This window comes from Arachis hypogaea, chromosome 1 (genome assembly GCF_003086295.3).
Source record: "Arachis hypogaea cultivar Tifrunner chromosome 1, arahy.Tifrunner.gnm2.J5K5, whole genome shotgun sequence".
Taxonomy (NCBI): domain Eukaryota; kingdom Viridiplantae; phylum Streptophyta; class Magnoliopsida; order Fabales; family Fabaceae; genus Arachis; species Arachis hypogaea.
In genome coordinates this window covers 35,020,398-35,044,730 of record NC_092036.1, presented here as the reverse complement: position 1 = coordinate 35,044,730, position 24,333 = coordinate 35,020,398, and the positions used below count along the sequence as shown (strand labels likewise).

Sequence of the window (24,333 nt, the reverse complement as noted above, 5' to 3'; positions counted from 1 at the left end):
GATTAGTCCTCATCATTAAAAATCCAAAAATATTTTTAATTTGTGTCTTTTCAAGTCAATAATACAGAGAATTGAAGATTCAGAACATACAGCAGAGGAATTATACAGAAAAAGCTGGGCGTTCAAAACGCCCAGTGAAGAAGGACAAACTGGCGTTTAAACGCCAGCCAGGGTGCCTGGCTGGGCATTTAACGCCCAAAAGGGTAGTGGTTTGGGCGTTAAACGCCAGAATGTGCACCATTCTGGGCGTTTAACGCCAGGATGGCACAAGAGGGAAGATTTTGTTTTCAAATCAAATTTTTTTTAGTTTTCAAAATCTTTTCAAAATCAAATCTTTTTCAAATCAAATCTTTTCAATCAAATCTTTTTCAAAATCAACTTCTTTCCATTTTTAAAGATACTTGCTATCAATTAATGATTTAATTCAACATTTCAAGTATGTTGCCTTTTCTGTTGAGAAAGGTTTAATGTTTGACTCATATCTTTTCTTGTTAGCCAAGTTATTAATTTTTAAAATCAAATCTTTTTAAAAAAATGTTTTTAAAATCATATCTTCTCAATCACATCTTTTTTTTAAAACCAATCATATCTTTTTAATCACATCTTTTTCAAAAATAGTTTTTCAATCAAAATCTTTTTCAAAAATCACTTGATTTCTTTCCCACTTTTATTTTCGAAAATTAATTAGTATTTTTCAAAATGTTTTTAAAATCTCTTACTTAATTTTTGAAAATTCTTCCCCTCTTCTCACATTCTTCTTCGACCTCTTCCTTCTATTTTTCTTTTCCTCTGACACCTCAAGGAATCTCTATACTGTGACATAGAGGATTCCACATTTTCTTGTTCTCTTCTCTTTCGTATGAGCAGGAGCAAAGACAAAAGCATTCTTGTTGAGGCTGACCCTGAACCTGAAAGGACCTTGAAGTGAAAGCTAAGAGAAGCTAAGGCACAACTCTCTGTAGAGGACCTAACAGAAATCTTCAAAGAAGAAGAAAACATGGCAGCCGAAAACAACAACAATGCCAACAATGCAAGGAAGGTGCTGGGTGACTTTACTGCACCTACTCCTGACTTCTATGGGAGAAGCATCTCTATCCCTGCCATTGGAGCAAACAACTTTGAGCTTAAGCCTCAATTAGTTTCTCTAATGCAATATAATTGCAAGTTCCATGGACTTCCATTGGAAGATCCTCATCAGTTTTTAGCTGAATTCTTGCAAATCTGTCACACTGTCAAGACTAATGGGGTTGACCCTGAGGTCTACAGACTTATGCTATTCCCTTTTGCTGTAAGAGACAGAGCTAGGATATGGTTGGACTCACAACCTAAAGAAAGCCTGAACTCTTGGGAAAAGCTAGTCAATGCCTTCTTGGCAAAGTTCTTTCCACCTCAAAAATTGAGTAAGCTTGGAGTGGAAGTCCAGACCTTCAGACAGAAGGAAGGAGAATCCTGTATGAAGCTTGGGAAAGATACAAACAATTAATCAGAAAGTGTCCCTCTGACATGCTTTCTGAATGGAGCATCATAGGAATTTTCTATGATGGTCTGTCTGAACTGTCCAAGATGTCTTTGGATAGCTCTGCTGGAGGATCTCTTCATCTGAAGAAGACGCCTACAGAAGCTCAAGAACTAATTGAAATGGTTGCAAATAACCAATTCATGTACACTTCTGAAAGGAATCCTGTGAACAATGGGACTAATCAGAAGAAAGGAGTTCTTGAGATTGACACTCTGAATGCCATATTGGCTCAGAACAAGATATTGACTCAGCAAGTCAATATGATTTCTCAAAGTCTGTCTGGAATGCAAAATGCACCAGGCAGTACTAAGGAAGCTTCATCTGAAGAAGAAGCTTATGATCCTGAGAACCCTTCAATGGAAGAGGTGAATTACATGGGAGAACCCTATGGAAACACTTATTAATCCTTCATGGAGAAATCATCCAAATCTTTCATGGAAGGATCAACAGAGACCTCAACAAGGTTTCAACAACAATAATGGTGGAAGAAACAGGTTTAGCAATGGCAAGCCTTTTCCACCATCTTCTCAGCAACAGACAGAGAATTCTAAGCAGAACACCTCTGACTTAGCAACCATGGTTTCTGATCTAATCAAAACCACTCAAAGTTTCATGACTGAAACAAGATCCTCCATTAGAAATTTGGAGGGACAAGTGGGTCAGCTGAGCAAGAAAATTACTGAACTCCCCCTAGTACTCTTCCAAGCAATACAGAAGAAAATCCAAAAGGAGAGTGTAAAGCCATCAACATGGCCGAATTTGGAGAGGAGGACGAGGCAGTGAACGCCACTGAGGAAGACCTCAATAGACGTCCACTGGCCTCCAATGAGTTCCCCAATGAGGAACCATGGGAATCTGAGGCTCAAAATGAGGCCATAGAGATCCCATTGGACTTACTTCTGCCATTCATGAGCTCTGATGAGTATTCTTCCTTTGAAGAGGATGAGTATGTCACCGAAGAGCAAGTTGCTAAATACCTTGGAGCAATCATAAAGCTAAATGACAAGTTATTTGGAAATGAGACTTGGGATGATGAACCTCCTTTGCTCACCAAAGAACTGGATGACTTGTCTAGGCAGAAATTACCTCAAAAGAGACAGGATCCTGGGAAGTTTTCAATACCTTGTACCATAGGCACCATGACCTTTAAGAAGGCCTTGTGTGACCTAGGGTCAAGTGTAAACCTCATGCCTCTCTCTGTAATGGAGAAGCTAAGGATCTTTGAGGTGAAAGCTGCAAAAATCTCACTAGAGATGGCAGACAACTCAAGAAAACAAGCCTATGGACTTGTAGAGGATGTTCTGGTAAAAGTTGAAGACCATTACATCCCTGCTGACTTCATAGTCCTAAAGACTGGGAAGTGCATGGATGAATCCATCATCCTTGGCAGACCCTTCCTAGCCACAGCAAAGGCTGTGATTGATGTTGATAGAGGAGAATTGATCATTCAAGTGAATGAAGAATCCTTTGTGTTCAAGGCTCAAGGATATCCCTCTGTCACCATGGAGAGGAAGCATGAAGAGCTCCTCTCAAAACAGAGCCAAACAGAGCCCCCACAGTCAAACTCTAAGTTTGGTGTTGGGAGGCCACAACCAACTTCTAAGTTTGGTGTTGAACCCCCACATTCAAACTCTAAGTTTGGTGTTGGGAGGTTCCAACATTGCTCTGAGCATCTGTGAGGCTCCATGAGAGCCCTCTGTCAAGCTACTGACATTAAAGAAGCACTTGTTGGGAGGCAACCCAATGTTATATTTTATCTATTTTCCTTTGTTATTTTATGTTTTCTGTAGGTTGATGATCATGAGAAGTCACAAAATCAATTGAAAAAGCAAAAACAGAAAGAAAAATAGAAAGAAAAACAGCACACCCTTGAGGAAGAACCTGCTGGCGTTTAAACGCCAGTAAGGCTAGCAGATGGGCGTTTAACGCCCAGTCTGGCACCATTCTGGGCGTTTAACGCCAGAAAGGGGCACCAGACTGGCGTTAAACACCAGAGAAGGGCAAGAACTTGGCGTTAAACGCCAGAAATGGGCACCAGCCTGGCGTTTAACGCCAGAATTGGAACAAAGGGCATTTTTGCTCGCCACTTGGTGCAGGGATGACTTTTCCTTGACACCTCAGGATCTGTGGACCCCACAGGATCCCCACCTACCCCACCACTCTCTCTCTTCTTCACCCATTCACCAATCACCTCAACTCCTCTTCCCCAAAAACCCTTCACCTATCAAATCCCATCTTTCTCTTTACCACTCACATCCATCCTTCATAAAACCCCACCTACCTCACCATTCAAATTCAAACCACTTTCCCTCCCAAACCCACCCTCCCATAGCCGAAACCGACCCCTCCCCCCACCCCTATATAAACCCATCTTCACTCCTTCATTTTCACACAACCTAAACACTACTTCTCCCCCTTTTTGGCCGAACCACAAAGCCATCTCCATCTCCTCTATTTCTTCTTCTTCTACCCTCTTCTTTCTTCTTTTGCTCGAGGACGAGCAAACCTTTTAGGTTTGGTGTGGTAAAAGCATTGCTTTTTGTTTTTCCATAACTATTTATGGCATCCAAGGCCGGAGAAACCTCTAGAAAGTGGAAAGGGAAGGCAAAAGCTTTCACTTCCGAGTCATGGAAGATGGAGAGATTCATCGCAAGGGTGCATCAAGACCACTTCACCTTGAAGAAGGTGATCCCCGAGGTCCCTTTCAAACTCAAAAAGAGTGAATATCCGGAGATCCGACATGAGATCCGAAGAAGAGGTTGGGAAGTTCTTACCAACCCCATTCAACAAGTCGGAATCTTAATGGTTCAAGAGTTCTATGCCAATGCATGGATCACCAAGAACCATGATCAAAGTGTGAACCCGGACCCAAAGAATTGGCTTACTATGGTTCGGGGGAAATACTTGAATTTTAGTCCGAAAAATGTAAGGTTGGCATTCAACTTGCCCATGATGCAAGGAGATGAACATCCTTACACTAGAAGGGTCAACTTTGATCAAAGGTTGGACCAAGTCCTCACATGCATTTGTGAAGAGGGCGCCCAATGGAAGAGAGATTCAAGAGGAAAGCTGGTTCAACTGAGAAGGCATGACCTCAAGCCCGTGGCTAGAGGATGGTTGGAGTTTATCCAACGCTCAATCATTCCAACTAGCAACCGGTCCGAAGTTACTATAGACCGGGCTATCATAATTCATAGCATCATGATTGGAGAAGAAATAGAAGTTCATGAGGTTATATCCCAAGAGCTTTATAAGGTGGCGGACAAGTCCTCTACCTTGGCAAGGTTAGCCTTTCCTCATCTCATTTGTCACCTCTGTTATTCAGTTGGAGTTGACATAGAGGGAGACATCCCCATTGATGAGGACAAGCCCATCACTAAGAAGAGGATGGAGCAAACAAGAGACCCCTCTCATCATCAAATCCCTGAGATGCCTCAAGGGATGCACTTTCCTCCACAAAACTATTGGGAGCAACTAAACACCTCCCTAGGAGAATTGAGTTCCAACATGGGACAACTAAGGGTGGAGCACTAAGAACAATCCATTCTCCTCCATGAAATTAGAGAAGATCAAAGAATCATGAGAGAGGAGCAACAAAGGCAAGGAAGAGACATTGAGGAGCTCAAGCACTCCATGGGATCTTCAAGAGGAAGAACAAGCCGCCATCACTAAGGTGGACCCGTTCTTTAATTTCCTTGTTCTTTATTTTTCTGTTTTTCGAAAATTATGCTTATGTTTATCTATGTTTGTGTCTTGTGATCATTAGTGTCTTAGTGTCTATGCCTTAAAGTTATGAATGTCCTATGAATCCATCACCTTTCTTGAATGAAAAATGTTCTTAATTGAAAAAGAAAAGAATTGCATGAATTTTGAATTTTACAACAGTTTAATTATTTTGATGTGGTGGCAATACTCTTGTTTTCTGAATGTATGCTTAAATAGTGCATATGTCTTTTGAATTTGTGGTTCATGAATGTTGGCTCTTGAAAGAATGATGAAAAAGGAGACATGTTACTGAGGATCTGAAAAATCATAAAAATGATTCTTGAAGCAAGAAAAAGCAGTGAATACAAAAAAAAAGAGAGAAGAAGAAAAACGAAAAAAAGGAGAAAAGAAAACGAAAAAAAAGAAAGAGAAAAGAAAAAAATAAACGTTGTGATCCAAGGCAAAAAGAGTGTGCTTAAGAACCCTGGACACCTCTAATTGGGGACTCTAGCAAAGCTGAGTCACAATCTGAAAAGGTTCACCCAATTATGTGTCTGTGGCATGTATATATCCGGTGGTAATACTGGAAGACAGAGTGCTTTGGGCCACGGCCAAGACTCAATAAGTAGCTGTGTTCAAGAATCATCGTACTTAACTAGGAGAATCAATAACACTATCTGGATTCTAAGTTCCTAAAGAAGCCAATCATTCTGAATTTCAAAGGATAGAGTGAGATGCCAAAACTGTTCAGAGGCAAAAAGCTAAAAGCCCCGCTCATCTAATTAATGCTGATCTTCATAGATGTTTTTGGAATTCATTGTATATTCTCTTCTTTTTATCTTATTTGATTTTCAGTTGCTTGAGGACAAGCAACAATTTAAGTTTGGTGTTGTGATGAGCGGATAATTTGTACACTTTTTGGCATTGTTTTTAGTATGTTTTTAGTATGATCTAGTTAGTTTTTAGTATATTTTTATTAGTTTTTAGTTAAAATTCACTTTTCTGGACTTTACTATGAGTTTGTGTGTTTTTCTGTGATTTCAGGTATTTTCTGGCTGAAATTGAGGGACCTGAGCAAAAATCTGATTCAGAGACTAAAAAGGACTGCAGATGCTGTTGGATTCTGACCTCCCTGCACTCGAAGTGGATTTTCTGGAGCTACAGAAGCCCAATTGGCGCGCTCTCAACGGCGTTGGAAAGTAGACATCCTGGGCTTTCTAGCAATATATGATAGTTCATACTTTGTCCAAGATTTGATGGCCCAAACTGGCGTTCAAAGTCACCATCAGAATTCCCAGCGTTAAACGCCGGAACTGGCACAAGGATGGGAGTTAAACGCCCAAACTGGCACCAAAGCTGGCGTTTAACTCCAAGAAGAGTCTCTACACGAAAATACTGCAATGCTCAGCCCAAGCACACACCAAGTGGGCCCGGAAGTGGATTTTTATGTCATTTACTCATCTCTGTAAACCCTAGGCTACTAGTTCTCTATAAGTAGGACCTTTTACTATTGTATTTTCATCTTCGGATCTTTGGAATCTTTTGATCACCTTAGATCTTAGATCATTAGGAGGCTGGCCTCACGGCCATGCCTAGACCTTGTTCTTATGTATTTTCAACGGTGGAGTTTCTACACACCATAGATTAAGGTGTGGAGCTCTGCTGTACCTCGAGTATTAATGCAATTACTATTGTTCTTCTATTCAATTCCGCTTGTTCTTGTTCTAAGATATCACTTGTTCTTCAACTTGATAAATGTGATGATCGGTGACACTCATCATCATTTTCACCTATGAACGTGTGCCTGACAACCACCTCCGTTCTACCTTAGATTGGGTGGATATCTCTTGGATTCTTTAACCGGAATCTTCGTGGTATAAGCTAGAACTGATGGCGGCATTCAAGAGAATCCGGAAGGTCTAAACCTTGTATGTGGTATTCTGAGTAGGATTCAATGATCGAATGACTGTGACGAGCTTCAAACTCGCGATTGTGGGGCGTTAGTGACAGACGCAAAAGAATCACTGGATTCTATTCCGACATGATCGAGAACCGACAGCTGGATAGCCGTGCCGTGACAGGGTGCGTTGAACATTTCCACTGAGAGGATGGGAGGTAGCCACTGACAACGGTGAAACCCTTGCATACAGCTTGCCATGGAAAGGAGTAAGAAGGATTGGATGAAGACAGTAGGAAAGCAGAGAGACGGAAGGGACCAAACATCTTCATACGCTTGTCTGAAATTCCTACAAATGAATTACATAAGTATCTCTATCTTTATCTTTATGTTTAACCATTTGAGTTTGCCTGACTAAGATTTACGAGGTGACCATAGCTTGCTTCATACCAACAATCTCTGTGGGATCGACCCTTACTCGCGTAAGGTTTATTACTTGGACGACCCAGTACACTTGCTGGTTAGTTGTGCGAAGTTGTAGTGATCACAATTTCGTCCACCAATAGTCAGCTCTGCTAGTTCAGCAACTGAGTGGACCTCTGGCGATCAATCTCGCCTCCAAGATAGTGCTTCAACCTCTGGCCATTCACTGTAAATTTTCTATCAGAATTCTCTTCCTGTATTTCCATATGACCATATGGTGAAGCTCTGGTAACCACAAATGGTCCTGACCATTGGAATTTCAGCTTCCCGGGAAAGAATTTGAGCCTTGAATTATATAGAAGAACTCTTTGTCCTAGCTCAAAGACTCTGATGGCAATCTTTTTGTCATGCAGTAGCTTGGTTCTCTCCTTATAGAGCTTGGCATTCTCATAGGCTGAATATCTGAATTCATCAAGCTCATTCAACTGAAGCATTCGCTTGATTCCTGCAGCTTCTGAATCAAGATTCAGATACCTGATTGCCCAGTAAGCTTTATACTCTAGCTCAACTGGCAAGTGACAGGCTTTGCCATAGACCAACTGATAAGGGGACTTGCCAATGGGAGTCTTGTACGCTGTCTGGTATGCCCAGAGAGCATCATCAAGCTTCCTAGACCAGTCCTTTCTTGAAACACTGACGATCTTCTCTAGAATCCTCTTACGTTCCCTGTTGAAAACTTCAACCTGTGCACTCGTCTGAGGGTGATAAGGGGTTGCCACTTTATGACGGACTCCATATCTCTGCAGAAGAGAGTCCAACTGTCTGTTGCAGAAATAGCTTCCTCCATCACTAATGAGTGTCTTTGGGACACCAAACCAGCTAAAGATATATCTCTGAAGAAAGCTCATTACCACTTTGGCATCATTGGTGGGCAAAGCCACAGCTTCTACCTACTTGGACACATAGTCAACTGCCACTAGAATATAGTTATTTGAATGTGAGGGTGGAAAAGGTCCCATGAAATCAATACCCCACACATCAAATAACTCAACCTCAAGAATCCCCTGTTGTGGCATTTCATGGTTGGCAGGGAGATTCATGGCTTTTCACATCTGTCACAATGCTATACAAATGCTCTTGAGTCCCTGAAGAGAGCTGGCCAGTAAAACTCACTCTGAAGGACCTTTGTAGCTGTCCTTTCACCACCAAAGTGGCCTCCATACTCAGAACCATGACAGTGCCAAAGAATCTGTTGTTTTTCTTCATCTGGGACATACCTTCGGATGATTCCATCTGAACACCTTTTAAAAAGGTATGATTTTTCTCAAATGTAGTACTTTGCATCAGTCAATAGCTTCTTCACTTGTTGCCTACTGTACTCCCTTGGGATAAAATTCATGGCCTTATAATTTGCAATGTCTGCAAACCATGGAGCCTGCTGAATGAGGAACAATTGTTCATCCGGAAACGTTCATAGCTGTGGGTGGTTGTACTCCTGCTTCAGGCTCAATTATGGAAAGATGGTCAGCTACTTGATTCTCTGACCCTTTCCTGTCTTTTATCTCAATATCAAACTCCTGAAGGAGCAGCACCCATCTAATTAATCTTGGTTTAGAATCCTGTTTGGTTAGAAGGTACTTCAAAGCAGCATGATCAGTACAAATAATAACCTTAGAAGCAAGTAAATAGGACCTAAACTTATCAACAGCGTACACAACAGCTAATAATTCCTTTTTTGTAGTTGTGTAATTTTTTTGGGCATAATTTAACACATGACTGGCATAGTAAATGACATGTACAAGCTTACTATGCCTCTGTCCTAAAACAGCTCCTATAGCAAAGTCACTAGCATCACACATTATTTCAAATGGTAGATCCCGGTCAGGGGAGCTATAATGGGAGCAGAGGTAAAGTTTGCTTTTAGAGTTTCAAAAGCATGCAAACAATCAGAATCAAAGACAAAAGGAACATCAGCAACCAACATGTTGCTTAAAGGTTTAGCAATTTTAGAGAAATCCTTTATAAATCTTCTATAAAATCTTGCATGACCCAAGAAACTCCTGACTGCCTTAACATTAGTTGGTGGTGGTAATTTTTCAATTACATCCACCTTTGCTCTATCAACCTCAATTCCCTTACTTGAAATCCGGTGTCCAAGAACAATACCTTCTGTAACCATAAAATGACATTTTTCCCAATTTAAAACAAGGTTTGATTCTTGACACCGTTACAAGACAAGAGATAAATGCTTAAGGCAGGATTCAAAAGAATTACCAAAAACAAAAAAGTCATCCATAAATACCTCAATAAACTTTTCAACCATATCAGAAAAAATTGAAAGCATACATCTCTAAAAAGTTGCTAGAGCATTGCAAAGTCCAAAAGGTATTCTTCTGTAGGCAAATACTCCAAAGGGGCATGTGAATGTTGTCTTCTCCTGATCTTGAGGGTCCACTCAATTTGATTATATCCAGAATATCCATCTAGAAAATAATAAAATGCATGACCAGCTAACCTCTCAAGCATCTGATCAATGAAAGGCAGGGGAAATGATCCTTCCTTGTAGCAGTGTTGAGCCTCCTGTAGTCTATACACATTCTCCATCCTGTGACTGTTCTTGTGGGGATAAGCTCATTCTTTTCATTCTTGATCACTGTCATCCCTCCTTTCTTGGGAACTACCTGCACAGGACTTACCCAAGAACTATCAGAAATAGGATAAATAATTCCTGCTTTCCATAGTTTCATTACCTCTTTTTGGACTACCTCTTTCATGGTTAGATTGAGTCTCCTTTGTGGTTGCACAACTGTTTTAGCATCATCTTCAAGGAGGATCTTGTGCATACACTTGGTTGGACTAATTCCCTTCAAGTCACTAATGGTCCACCCAAGAGCTGTTTTATGACTCTTGAGCACTAAAAGAAGCACATCTTCCTTTTCAGGCTTCAGGGAAGAGCTAATAATCACTGGATATGAGTCATTCTCACCCAAGAACACATATTTCAGAGAAGGGGGTAAGGATTTGAGCTCAATCTTGGGGGCTTCTTCCTCTGCTCTACGCGTGTGAACCATAGTCTTCTGGGGTGGTGAATTATCAACTTCAACTAATTCATACTCAGAGATAGGATCCAGAATGTCATCAAGCACCTCAGCTTTCAGTACTTCTTGAACAAGTGGTTCAATAACATATATTTTCATACACCCTTCAGAATCATTAGGGTGCTTGAGAGCTTCAAAAACATGAAGGACCACCTGTTCTTCATTGACCCTCAGGGTTAATTCACCGTTTTGTACATCAATCAGAGCTCTACCTGTAGCTAAAAAGGGTCTACCAAGTATAATAGAGGATTTTACCTCTTCTTCTATGTCTAATATAACAAAATCAACAGGAAAGATGAATGATCCTACTTTAACAAGTAAATTCTCAACAACACCCATGGGTAATTTAATAGAAAGATCAACAAGTTGAAGAGAAATACGAGTGGTTTTTACCTCCTCAATCTGAAGCTTTTTCATCACTGAAAGTGGCATGAGATTGATGCTAGCTCCAAGGTCATATAAAGCTCTCTGAATGGTGACATCTCCAATGGTGCAAGGAATGACAAAGCTCCCAGGGTCGGACATCTTCTCAGAAAGGTTGTGTTGAATAATTGCACTACATTCCTTGGTTAACACCATTGTTTTTTGTTCCTTCTAATTCCTCTTGTGGGTCAACAGTTCTTTCATAAATTTAGTATAGAGAGGCATTTGCTCAAGAGCCTCTGCAAAGGGAATGTTGATCTGTAGCTTCTTGAAGACATCTAAAAATTTAGAGAACTGCTTTTCTTTGGAAGCCTTCTGAAGTCTCTGAGGATATGGCATTTCTGGCTTGTATTCAGGAGCCTTTGGCAATGTAGGATACATGTTTAGAGAGTCAGGGAATGGGTTGTCTGTACGCTTTGGAGAGACGTGCTCCACTTTTTCCTTTTTCTCCTCTAGAGCTTTCTTTTCAACTAGCTCTTCATTGGCCTTTGTCTTAGAGCCAGCTGTCTTACCACTTCTCAATTGAATAACCTTGTAGTTTTCTCTTGGGTTCACCATTGTATCACCTGGAAATGTGCTTGCAGACCTCTCAGGTATTTTCTTGCTCAGCTGGCCCATTTGCACTTCCAAGTTTCTAATAGAGGTTCTGGTTTCCTACATAAAACTCCTCCTCATCTCCCAATTAGAATCTTCCTTGGATTTAGAGTTACCCTGCTGAGGCTGAGATTGGCGGTTATTGCAATTATTCTGTTGAAAGCCGCCCTGAGAATTATTGTTGAAATTCTGAGGTCTCTGAAGTTGGTCTCTCCACCCAAAATTTGGGTGATTTCTCCATCCTTGATTGTATATCTGAAAATAAGGTTTTTATTGGGATTTCTGGAACCACTCCCCATGTAATTGACCTGTTCAGAAGAGGATTGAGCATAATCATAATTATCATTTTGCACTAAATTTCCTCCCATGTCATAGGAGATCTCTTGAGGTGGATTTTGGGTGTTGATAGCTGAGACTTGTATGCCACCCATGTGTTGAGTAAGTAGATTTATTTGCTGAGACATAAGCTTGTTCTGAGCAAGAATAGCATTAAGAGCTTCCACTTCCATGACACCCTTCTTCTGAGGAGCCTCAGAGTTCACAGGATTCCTGTTAGATGAGTATAAATATTGGTTGCTAGCAACCAATTCAATAAGCTCAATTGTCTCCTCCGGTGTCTTCTTCTTGTGCAATGAACCTCCTACAGAATTGTCTAAGCACATCTTGGACATTTCACCCAAGCCTTCATAAAAGATATCTAGTTGAGTCCATTTGGAGAATATGTCTAGAGGGCATTGCCTAATCAGTAGCTTGTATCTCTCTCAAGCTTCATACAGAGTCTCACCATCCTTCTGCCTGAAGGTCTGAACCTCCACCCTAAGCTTAGTCAGCTTCTTTGGTGGGAAAAATTTAGTGAGAAACTCAGTAACCACATTGTTCCAAGTATCCAAACTCTGCTTGGGTTGGGAATCTAGCCATAGCTTTGTTCCATCCCTCAGAGCAAATGGAAAGAGCATGAGTTTGTACACATCTGGGTTTACTCCATTTGACTTCACAGTATCAAAAATTTGTAGAAAACTACAAATAAATTGATTTGGGTCTTCGTGGGGAAGACTGTGATACTGGCAGTTTTGTTGTAACAGGGTGACTAATTGTGGCTTCAACTCAAAGTTGTTCGCAACTATAGGAGGCACCACAATGCTCTTTCCATACAGATCTGCTGTAGGAGCAAAGAAAGAACCAAGTACTCTTCTTTGTTGTTCATTCCCATTCGGGTTTGCCGCATTGGCATTATCAATATTATTCGGATCCATAGTGAATTATGCAGCCTTGTAAGTCTTGCTTGTTGTAAACGCCGCCTGAAAGTCCTTTCAGGTTCAGGATCAAAGTCTAAGAGATGTTCTTTGTCTCTGTTCCTGTGCATAAACAAGCAGAAAACAAGAAAGAATGAAAATCTCTACGTCAGAGTACGGAAAATTTCCAGTGAGATAACCTGAATAAAGAGATAAAAATATTGAATAAAACAAACAAATGCTAAAATTTAAAAATTATTAGTAAAATTAAGACTAAAATTTTTCGAAATTATTAGGCAAATTAAATAAGAAAAATTAAAATAAGACTAACTAGGGAACACCAAACTTAATTTCAGAAATTAAAAAAAATATTAATATTAAATTATATTTTTTTTGAAATTAAAGTCAAAATTAAAATAAAACTAATAAAATATAAAAATATAAAAATTAATGGGAAGAAACAAAATGAAATAAAAGAAAATAAAAATAAAAAATAAAAAATAAAAAAAGGAACAATAAATCACGAAGGAACAAAAGTTTTTTAAAAAAATTAAAAAAAATAAAAAATAATAAAAAGAAGTAAAAGGGGTGCACGGGACGGGGAAATGGAAAACGGAAAAAAATAAAGGAAAAATAAAGAAAAAGAAGAACTTGGAAAAAAATTATTAATAATATCAAAATAAAACTAATTAAAAGAAAAATTATCTAATCTAAGCAATCAAACAACGAGTAGTTGTCAATCACAATTAATCCTCGGCAACGGTACCAAAAACTTGGTACAGTAATTTAACAACCACAGACTAACTGGCAAGTGCACCGGGTCGTACCAAGTAATACTTTACGTGAGTAAGGGTCGATTCCTCGAGGATTAATGGATCAAGCAACAATGATTGATTGATTGGCTTAGTTAGACAAACAGAAAAGAGTGTTTTGGTATTCAAAGAGCATTAAACAGTAAATTAAGAATTTCAGAAAGCAAGCAGCAATGAGTTGGGAATAAAATATGGAGAAAACAGTTAAGGTTTCAGCGTTATCTATTTTTCCGGATTAACTTTTCTTACTAACTAATTTAATTATGCAGGATTTAATTTATGGCAAACTGTATGTGACTAGACCCTAATTCCTTAGACATTCCTAGTCTCCTCTAAAATTTATTAACTGCCAATTCCTTGGTCAATTAATTCCAATTAGAGGGTGATAATCAATTTCTAGTTTATATGCCACAAAAACTCTAATTACCCAAGAAATAAAAGGATTATATGTCACGTATCCTGTTAAATTCAGATAATTAAAATTTAGGAGAAGTTGTTTTCAAGCTGTTGTTCAAGTATAGAGCTTTTCCAAGTTATACAAGAACTCAAATAGAAAGAGGGTTATACTTCCGATCCACCCAAATTCATAAGATAAAGAGCGAAAATAATTCTTAAATTATAAATCCATGCATAAATTAAAATAGAAAAAGCAATAAAATCAATCCATACAAATAGACAGAGCTCCTAACCTTAACAATGAAGGATTAGTTGCTCATGGTTCAGAGAAGAAAACTAGAATTTTGATAAAATGTACAGCGTTCTAATCTGATAGCATCTAAATTCCTATTTATAACTAATCCTAATAAATTTAAATTATCTAAAATTAAAAATAATATCTTTTCCTAAAAATAAGTCTTCAGCTGATGGGTGGGGACCACTTGTTTTGTCCATTCTGCAACTTCTAATCTGTGTTTTCTGAGCTGAAAACTGGGTCAAAACAGCCCAGAAATCGCCCCCAACATTTTTCTGCATGTGGTGCATGTCACGCATATGCGTCAGTCACGCATACGCGTCGATGGTCTTCTTCGCAAGTCACACGGACGCGTCGGTCACGCGCACGCGTCGCTGAGCAAATCTTCAAATCAAGCGTACACGTCAGTCACGTGAACGCGTCGCCATGGATACCTCCAAATCACGCGCACGCGTCAGGCACGTGTGCGCGTCGCTCCTCGCAGCCATCTCCTTTGATTCTCGTGCTGCAGAAACTCAATCAAATCTAGCCGAATGCTACCTAAAATAAACAGTATTGCGCAAAGCTCAAAATAGCATCCATAGTGGCTAAAATATAATTAATTCTTGGTTAAACTCAACAAATTAGATGCAAATTCACTAGGAAAAGATAGAAAAGATGCTCACGCATCAGCACGCCAAGCTTGTGAGCCAAAACTATCATCATGGGCGTGCCACTTGAGTCCTGGGCGTGGCACGCCAGTTCACTTAACCAGAGAGGGAGGTTGAAGACTCTAACAAGGGCGTGGCATGCCAGGTCTAAGGCGTGGCACGCTAGTATAATTAACCAGAAGAAAAGGGTCAAGACCTCATCGAGGGCGAGCCACTTGAGACTCTGTGCGTGGCACGCCAAGCTAACCATCAATGGGTGTGCCACTTGGTATTTTGGGCGTGGCACGCCAACCTTGCTCGCACCATGGGCATGGCACGCCAGCTCACTGGACCAGAAAGGAACATTGGTGCACCAACAAGGGCGTGGCATGCCAGGCCAACCCTCTAGAGAAGAAGATTGAAGATTTTAATGAGGGCGTAGCATGCCAGGTTTGGGCGTGGCACACTAGTTCAAATTGCCAGAGAAGAAGATGGAAGACTGCACCATGGGGCGTGCCACTTGAGACTTGGGCGTGGCACGCCAAGCCAGCTTCACCATCATGGGTGGGCCACTTGAGACTTGGGTATGGTACGCCAAGCCAACCTTCACTCTGGGCGTGGCATGCCGCTCACACGCCACCACATGTCATCAATGAATGGTTATTTCCTTTAGTTTCAATTGTAATTTTCTTTCTTTTCGTAATTTCTCATTTCTAGTAATATGAGTAGTATAAATACCCCTTGAAGAGTACTGAAAGGGGGCTTGGAACTTTTACTTCACTTTTTACTTTACTTTCATCTTCTTCCATCTCCTGTACTCTCTCTCTAAGCTATAAGTAGCTAAACTCCCTCTCATTGGGGGAGGGAGCTCTGTTGTACTTGATGGATTAATGATAGTGAATTCCTTCTTCTCTTCATCTCTCTTTGATTTGCTAGAAGGGATTTCGTTCTTCATGCTTAGCATCCAATTATCTTGGAAAAGGGATTGAATGCAACTTGGGTTTCATGGGAACCTTGGAAGAGGAAACATAAAATCATGCTGGAAATCCCTTTTCATATTGAGTAGATCTGGGTTTTGGGATTGGATATGGTGACATTAAATCTGCCCAATTACTTGGATCTATGAGGATGTGTGGTAAAATCAGAGACCAAGTTTATCTCTCTTCATGAGAAATTAGACCAAGGAATTGGCTGATTATCAAGATTTGAGAGATTGAATTACCAAGGAATTGGGATTCAATCAATCATGATTGCCAATAGGTCAATGAGTTGTACGATTAAAGATGAGATGATCTAAAATTAATCCAGAGAAAGCAATATCTCCAAACCCCAATGAACTTTTCCCATTCTTATCTTCCCTATTCTTTATAGCTTTATTTAATTTTTGTCAATCAACCCATTCCCTTTTACAATTCAGTCGTTTACATTTCTGTCATTTACATTTCAGCAATTTATCTTTATGCTTTTTACCATTTCGCACTTTACTGCTTCCTTTAGTTTCCAAGTCATTTATAATTCTGCCATTTAGATTTCTGCACTCAACACTTATTCTTGATTAGCTTAACTAATTTACTCTGCTAACTAAAGTTGTTTAATCGATCAATCATCGTGGGATCGACCTCACTCTCAATGAGTTTTTACTTGACGATAATTCAATATACTTGCCGAAAGAGTTATTGTAGTTATACAGTAAATTTCCATCATTATATATCCCTCTAAAATCCAAAATAGTAAATGATGAGCGGATATTTTAAACGCTTTTTGGCATCATTTTCATATAGTTTTCAGTATATTTTTTTTAAGTTTTATTATGTTTTCATAGGTTTTAGTGCAAAATTCATATTTTTGGATTCTACTTTGAGTTTGTGTGTTTTATGACGATTTCAGGTATTTTTTGGCTGAAATGGAAGAGTTTTGGCAAAGTCTAATTCAGAGATAGAGAAAGGACTGCAGATGCTATTAGGATCTGACCTTTGTGCACTTGAAGGAGCATTTCTGGAGCTACAGAAGTCCAAATGGCATGCTCCCAAAAACTATGAAAAGCTAACATCTAGGGCTTTCCAAAAATATATAATAGTCTATACTTTACTTTGGAAATGAAGGCCCAAAATCGGCGTTCAATGCTAGCCACCAGCCCCATTCCTGGCGTCCAACGCCCAAACGGGGGTAGCTGGCGTCCAACGCCCAAAAGGGAGTTCCAAGCCAGCGTTCAACGCCCCTAAGGGGTACTAGCTCATGAAGACACTCCAAACTCAACCCAAACACTCACCAAGTGGGCCCAGAAAGTAGATTTTTGCACCTCTAAGTCTAGTCTGTCATATTTTTGTAATTTTTAGTTAGCAGATTAGTATATATAGAAGGTGATCGCCCTTGTTTAGGATCTTCTTCTTCCCCCACTTTATTTTCGAACATCATATTGTACAGTATGAGTCACTAACCTCCAAAGGATAAGGTTAGGAGCTCTGCTGATTCTTATGAATTAATAATATCACTATTCTACTTCAATCTATGCTTGATTCTATTCTAAGATGTATATTCGTTCTTCAACCTTATGAATCGGATGACCCGTGACAGTCATCTTCATTCTACATGGGTTTTTGTGAGTCCTTGACGGGATAGTATTGAACCACAAGCTTCATTATATATCTCTTAGACGACTAAGGGGACTTCTCGAGACATCAGTTCAGCAAAGGTGCAGGGCGATTAGGGCCACTATGGTATAGACTAGAACCAAGAGTAGTGTTCTCTGATCCGGAAGATCCGACCTTGTCTATGGCGCTTTGAGTAGGATTACCAAGGGAATGGACTGCTAAAGCTTCACCCCCATTCAGATTGGATGACTGCTGACCCCGTGTTTGATCTAAAGCAAAGAAGATTAATGACAGCTAACCCGGTGTTAATCATATACAGCCTGCCATGGAATGAATCAATCAGAAGTTTGAGTAGATGGTGAGAAAAGTTGATCCTGAAAGAAGAAGCATCTCCGAAGCCTCAACCGTTCTCATTTCTCATACCATTGATTTCATACCTATCTAGTAACGTTTTATTTATTTATCTGTTTTATGCATTTTCTCGTGACAACTATGTTTTCTATCCGCCTGACTAAGATCTGCAAGGTAACAACTGCTTGCTCAAACCAACAATCTTCGCGGGATCGACCTTCACTCACCTGAGGTATTACATGGACGACCTGGTATACTTGCCGGTCTATCTATGCGAAACCTGCGGAGTCAGTTTCGTGCACTAAGTTTTTGGCGCCGTTGCCGGGGATTGTTCAGATTTGACAAACTATCGGATTACCTTGTTGCCTAGATTAGGTACATTTTACTATTTTGTTTGAGTCCTTTGTTTTCTTTTCAAAAAATTTTCAAAACCTTTTCTTTTCTTTATTAATCTTTATCTTTTGTTTGAGTCTTTTATTCTTGTTCTTGTTAAAGTTTCGAACTTTTTTGGTGTCCATTTCCAAAAATTTTCAAAAAAAAAGTGTCTTTTATTTGAGTCTAATGTCAGTCCTTAAGTTTGGTGTCTTTTGTGTGTGCTTTGTTTTCTTTGAATTTTCGAAATAGTCGTAGTGTTCTTTCTTGGTATTCAACTTGTTCTTGTTTCTTTTCTTGTTTTGATCTTAAAAATTTTAAGTTTGGTGTCTTTTGGGGTTTTTCTTTTTAATTTTCGAAAAATTGGTGTCTTTGATTTAAAAATCTTAAATTTGGTGTCTTTTGGTTGTTTTTCCCTTTCTTCATTAATTTGAAAAAATAAAAAATATATTTTCTATCTTCATTCAAATTTTCGAAAATCTTGTTTCTTTTTTATTTTGATTTAAAAATTTTAAAGTTTAGTATTTTCTTGTTAGTATAGTCAAATTTCAAATCTTATATTTTTAAATTTTTTCAAATTTTTTCTTTTAATTTGATTCCTTCTTATCTTATCTTTCTTTTAAATTTTAAATTTCAAAATTTTTTCAAATCTTTATCTTATCTTTGGTTTATCTTTCTTTAAATTTCAAATCATTATCTTAATTTTAAATTTTAAATTCAAATCTTTTTCAAATCTTCACCATATCTTATATTTTTTAACTTATTTTCAAATCTCAATCTTATCTTATTTCAAATTCAAATTTTAAAAACTCAATTTCAAAATTTAAAATTTAAAATTTCAAATTTCAAACTTCAAAATTCAAAATTTAAATATTTTTCAAAAATCAAATTTCAAAACTTTTAAAATCAAATCTTTTTCAAATCTCCTATCTTATATTATTTTCAAATTTTTCTTAATTAGTTACTTGTTTTCTCTTTCTATCTTTTTCAAAACTTCCTAACTAATTCCTCTCTCTCCTATTTTCGAAAATTTCCTACTTCTTTCTCTCTCTTCTTTTTCGAAAATCATATTTCATTTTTCAAATCTTTTTAGTTAATTAGATTTTAATTTTCTTCTTGTTTTTTAAATTAAAAAAATAAAAAAATAAAAACAAAAATATTTTAATTATAGTTTCTCTTTTTACTTCTTAATTTTCGAAATCTTTACCCCCTTTATTCGAATTCTTTTTCTCATTTCTCTACTCTCATTCTTCTTTCTTTTTCACATCTCACAGGGAGTTCTCTATTCTTTGACATAGAAACTTCCATTCTCTTTCTTTCTTGTTTTCTTTTCTTGTTTATGAGCAGGAACAGAGATAAAGAACCTCTCGTTGATCTTGATCCTGAACCTGAGAGGACCCTAAGGAAGCGTTTGCAACAAGTTAAAGCACAATACTCCGGAAGAGATCTCACAGAATTTTTCGAACAAGAAGCTGAAAATACAAACATGGCAGCCGAACAAAATAATGGAGGAGATGCAAGGAAGGTTCTTGGTGACTTTACTGCACTCACTTCTAACTTCTATGGAAGAAGTATCTCCATACCTGCCATTAGAGCAAATAACTTTGAGCTTAATCCTTAGTTAGTCTCTCTAATGTAACAGAATTGAAAATTTCATAGACTTTCACTGGAAGATCCACATCAATTCTTATCTGAATTCTCGCAAATCTGTGATACTGTTAAGACCAACGGAGTGGATCCTGAGGTCTACAAGCTTATGCTTTTCCCTTTTGTTGTTAGAGAGAGCTAGGATATGGTTGGATTCTCAACCTAAAGAAAGCATAGACTCTTGGAAAAAGTTGGTCAATACTTTTTTGGCCAAGTTCTTTTCACTTTAAAAGATGAGCAAGCTAAGGGTGAAAAGTTCAAACTTTCAGACAAAAAGAGGGTGAATCCCTCTATGAAGCTTGGGAAAGATACAAGAAACTGATCAAGAGATGCCCTCCTGACATGCTCTCAGAATGGACTATCCTAGGAATTTTCTATGATGGTCTATATGAGATGTCCAAGATGTCTTTGGACCATTCTGCAGGTGGATCACTCTACTTGAAGAAAATGCCTGAAGAGGCATAGGGACTCATTGAAATGGTTACAAACAACCAATTCATGTATACTTCTGAGAGAAACCCTGTGAACAATGGGGTAGCTCAAAAGAAAGGACTCCTGGAAGTTGACACTCTGAATGCCATATTGGCTCAGAACAAGATCTTGACCCAACAAATCAATATGATCTCTCAGCATTTGACTAAAATGCAAGTTGCAGCTGGCAGCACTCAAGACACCTCCTATGATGGAGATGCTTTTGATCCAGATCAACCCACTATGAAAGAGGTAAATTATATGGACCTAAGACTACTAGGACCAATTGCACACTTTTCTAGAAGAATTAAGCTCCAACATGGACTAACTAAGGATGGGACATCAAGAGCACTCTACCATCCTCTATGAAATAAGAGAAGACCAAAGGGCCATGAGAGAAGATCAAAGAGCCATGAAGGAAGAGAAATAAAGGCAGGAGAATGACATAGAAGAAATCAATCACTCCATTGGATCCTCCAAAAGGAGTAGTAGCCACCATCACTAAGGTGGATTCGTTTCCTTAAACCTCTGTTGCCTATGTTATTTTTCTGTTTTCCATTTATTTTGTTTGATTGTCTGTTTTTAGTGCATGATCATCTTTATGTCTTAAAGCTATGAAATATTCCATGCATCTCTCACCTTACTTAAAAGAAAATTTTAATTGAAAAAAAAGTAAGATGCATGAATTTCGAGTTATATATTAAGAATAGTTCAATTATTTGATGTGGTGGCATTGCTTTTGCTTTCTAAATGCATGAATAAACAGTGCATATTTGATGTTGGAGTTCAGAATGTTGGATCTTGAAAGAATGATGATAAAAGTGATGTATTATTGGTGATCTGAAAATCCAAAAAATTGATTCTTAAAGTAAGAAAAAACAGCAAAAACAAAAAAATGTATATGCGAAAAAAAAAGCAGAGAAAGGAAAAGAAAAAGCCAATAACTCTTTAAACCAAAAGGCAAGAGCAAAAAGCCAATAGCTCTTTAAACCAAAAGGCAAGAGCAAGGATCCAAGGCTTTGAGCATCAATGGTTAAGGGGCCTAAAAGAAACAAAATCTTAGCCTAAACAGTTCAATTGAGTTGCTTCCCTAACTATATGCTTGTGGTGTGAAGGTGTCAAGTAAAAAGTTTGAGACTGAGCAGTTAAGTGAAAAGCTTGAGACTAAGCAGTTAAGAACTCTGGACACCACTGGCTGGGGATTCTAGCAAAGCTGAATCACAATCCTAAAGGGTTCACCCATTTAAATGTCTGTGCCATTTATGTATCCGGTGGTAATATTGGAAAACAAAGTGCTTAGGGTCCCGGCCAAGACTCAAAAGAATATGTGTTCAAGAATAAAAAAGAACTAAATTAGGAGAGTTAATAATATCATCTGAATTCTGAGTTCCTAAAGATGCCAACTATTCTGAGCTTCAATAGAAAGTGAGATGCCAAAACTATTCAGAAGCAAAAAGCTACTAGTCCCGCTCATCTAATTGAAACTGAGCTTTATTGAGAACTCTGAGATTTATTGTATCATTTTCTTCTTTTTAATCCTACTTGTTTTTGGTTGCTTGAGGACAAGCAACAATTTAAGTTTGGTGTTCTGATGAATGGATATTTTATACGCTTTTTAGCATCATTTTCATATAGTTTTTAATATGTTTTGTTTAAGTTTTATTATGCTTTCATAGGTTTTAGAGCAAAATTCATATTTTTGGATTCTACTTTGAGTTTTTGTATTTTATAATGATTTCAGGTATTTTCTGGATAAAATTGAGGAGTTTTGGCAAAGTCTGATTCAGAGACAAAGAAAGGACTGCAGATGCTGTCAAGATCTGACCTCCGTGCACTCGAAGAAGCATTTCTGGAGCTACAGAAGTCCAAATGGCGCGATCTCAACGGCTATGAAAATCTAAAATCTAGGGCTTTCTAGAAATATATAATAGTCTATACTTTGCTTTGGAAATGAAGGCTCAAAACTGGCGTTCAACGCCAGCCACCAGCCCCATTCCTGGCGTCCAATGCCCAAAAGAGGGTAGCTAGCGTCCAACGCCCATAAGGGAGTCCCAAGCCAGCGTTCAACACCCCTAAGGGGTACTAGCTCATGGAGACACTCCAAAATCAGCCCAAACACTCACCAAGTGGCCCGGAAAGTGGATTTTCGCACCTCTAAGTCTAGTCTGTCATATTTCTGTAATTTTTAGTTAGCAGATTAGTATATATATGAGGAGATCATCATTGTTTAGGATCTTCTTCTTCCCCCACTTTATTTTCGAACATCATATTGTACAGTATGAGTCACTAACCTCCTAAGGTTAAGGTTAAGAGCTCTGCTGATTCTTATGTATTAATAATATCACTATTTTACTTCAATCTATGCTTGATTCTATTCTAAGATGTATCTTCATTCTTCAACCTTATGAATCGGATGACCCGTGACAATCATCCTCATTCTACATCGGTTCTTGCGAGTCCTTGACGGGATAGTATTGAACCACAAACTTGATTATACATCTCTTAGATGGCTAATCCACGGCTTCGTTGGGGACTTCTCGAGACATCAGTTCAGTCGAGGTGCGGAGCGATTAGGGCCTTTGTGGTATAGACTAGAACCAAAGGAGCATCGTTCTCTGATCCGGAAGATCCGACCTTGTCTGTGGTACTTTAAGTAGGATCACCAAGGGAATGTACTGCTAAAGCTTCACCCCCATTCAGATTGGATGACCGCTGATCCAGCATTTGATCTGAGGCAGAGGAGATTAATGACCGCTGACCCGGTGTTAATCATATACAGCCTGCCATGGAATGAATCAATCAGAAGTTGGAATAGATGGTGAGAAAAGTTGATCCAGAAGAAAGAAGCATCTCTGAAGCCTCAACCGTTCTCATACCATTGATTTCATACCTATCTAGTAACGTTTTATTTATTTATCTGTTTTATGAATTTTCTTGTGACAACTGTATTTTTTATCCGCCTGACTAAGATCTGCAAGGTAACCACTGCTTGCTCAAACCAACAATCTCCTTGGAATCGATCCTCACTCACCTAAGGTATTACTTGGACGACCCGGTATACTTGCCGGTCTATCTATGCGAAACGTGTGGAGTCAGTTGCGTGCACCAGTAAACAACGAAGGGATAAATTTAAGACTAAAGTAAATACAGAAAATACGAATACATATGTACATAAAGCTCTGTAATTTGGTCGCGGTTTCGCGCCAAAGATTCCTGAACCTATCGTAAAAAAAAATCTATAGGAAAGTGAGAACATTGTCCTTGTAGGTTCTCAGCCTCTTTCTCTCTTCTCTGGTTTTCCTTCTGCGCCCGTGTAGCGTGTTTTTATATGTGAGGGAGTGGTTTAGAGTGAAACGTGTGTGTGAATATGAAAGGAATTAGTGTTGTGTATATGTGTTGGATAAAAAAAAATTAAGGTATTGAGAATTTAAAATTTGGGTAGATTATTAATTTAAAATTAAATTTAATCTAATATAATTAATTTTAAGAATACTATTTATTCTTTTATTTACAAATTATTTTTAATTAAGTACTCTAATTTAAAATAAAAATAAATAAATAATTTTTTAATTCATAAAATTAATCAAAAATTTTAATTATTCAATTTAAATTATATAAAATTTTTATTATTTTTAATTACTAAAATTTTAAATTTTTAATATAAAAATACTCAACTATTTAAAAAATTTTAGAAATCCTAATAATTTTTAAACTCAAATAATCATAAAATTTAATTTAATTATTTTTAAAAAATAATTTTTTAAAATAAAATTATTAATAAATATAATAAATTATAAATAAGGTCTAATCCTAATAATTTTTAAACTCAAATAATCATAAAATTTAATTTAATTATTTTTAAAAAATAATTTTTTAAA

General features: G+C 38.1%; 1 non-coding gene across 1 annotated transcript; it reads right to left on the bottom strand.

The window, feature by feature from the left end:
• Positions 1 to 20,223: 20,223 nt before the first annotated feature.
• On the bottom strand, positions 20,224 to 20,332 carry LOC112711565 (small nucleolar RNA R71). Its single transcript, XR_003157525.1, has one exon. It is a non-coding gene; the product is annotated as a small nucleolar RNA R71 (small nucleolar RNA).
• Between the last annotated feature and the right edge of the window lie 4,001 nt (positions 20,333 to 24,333).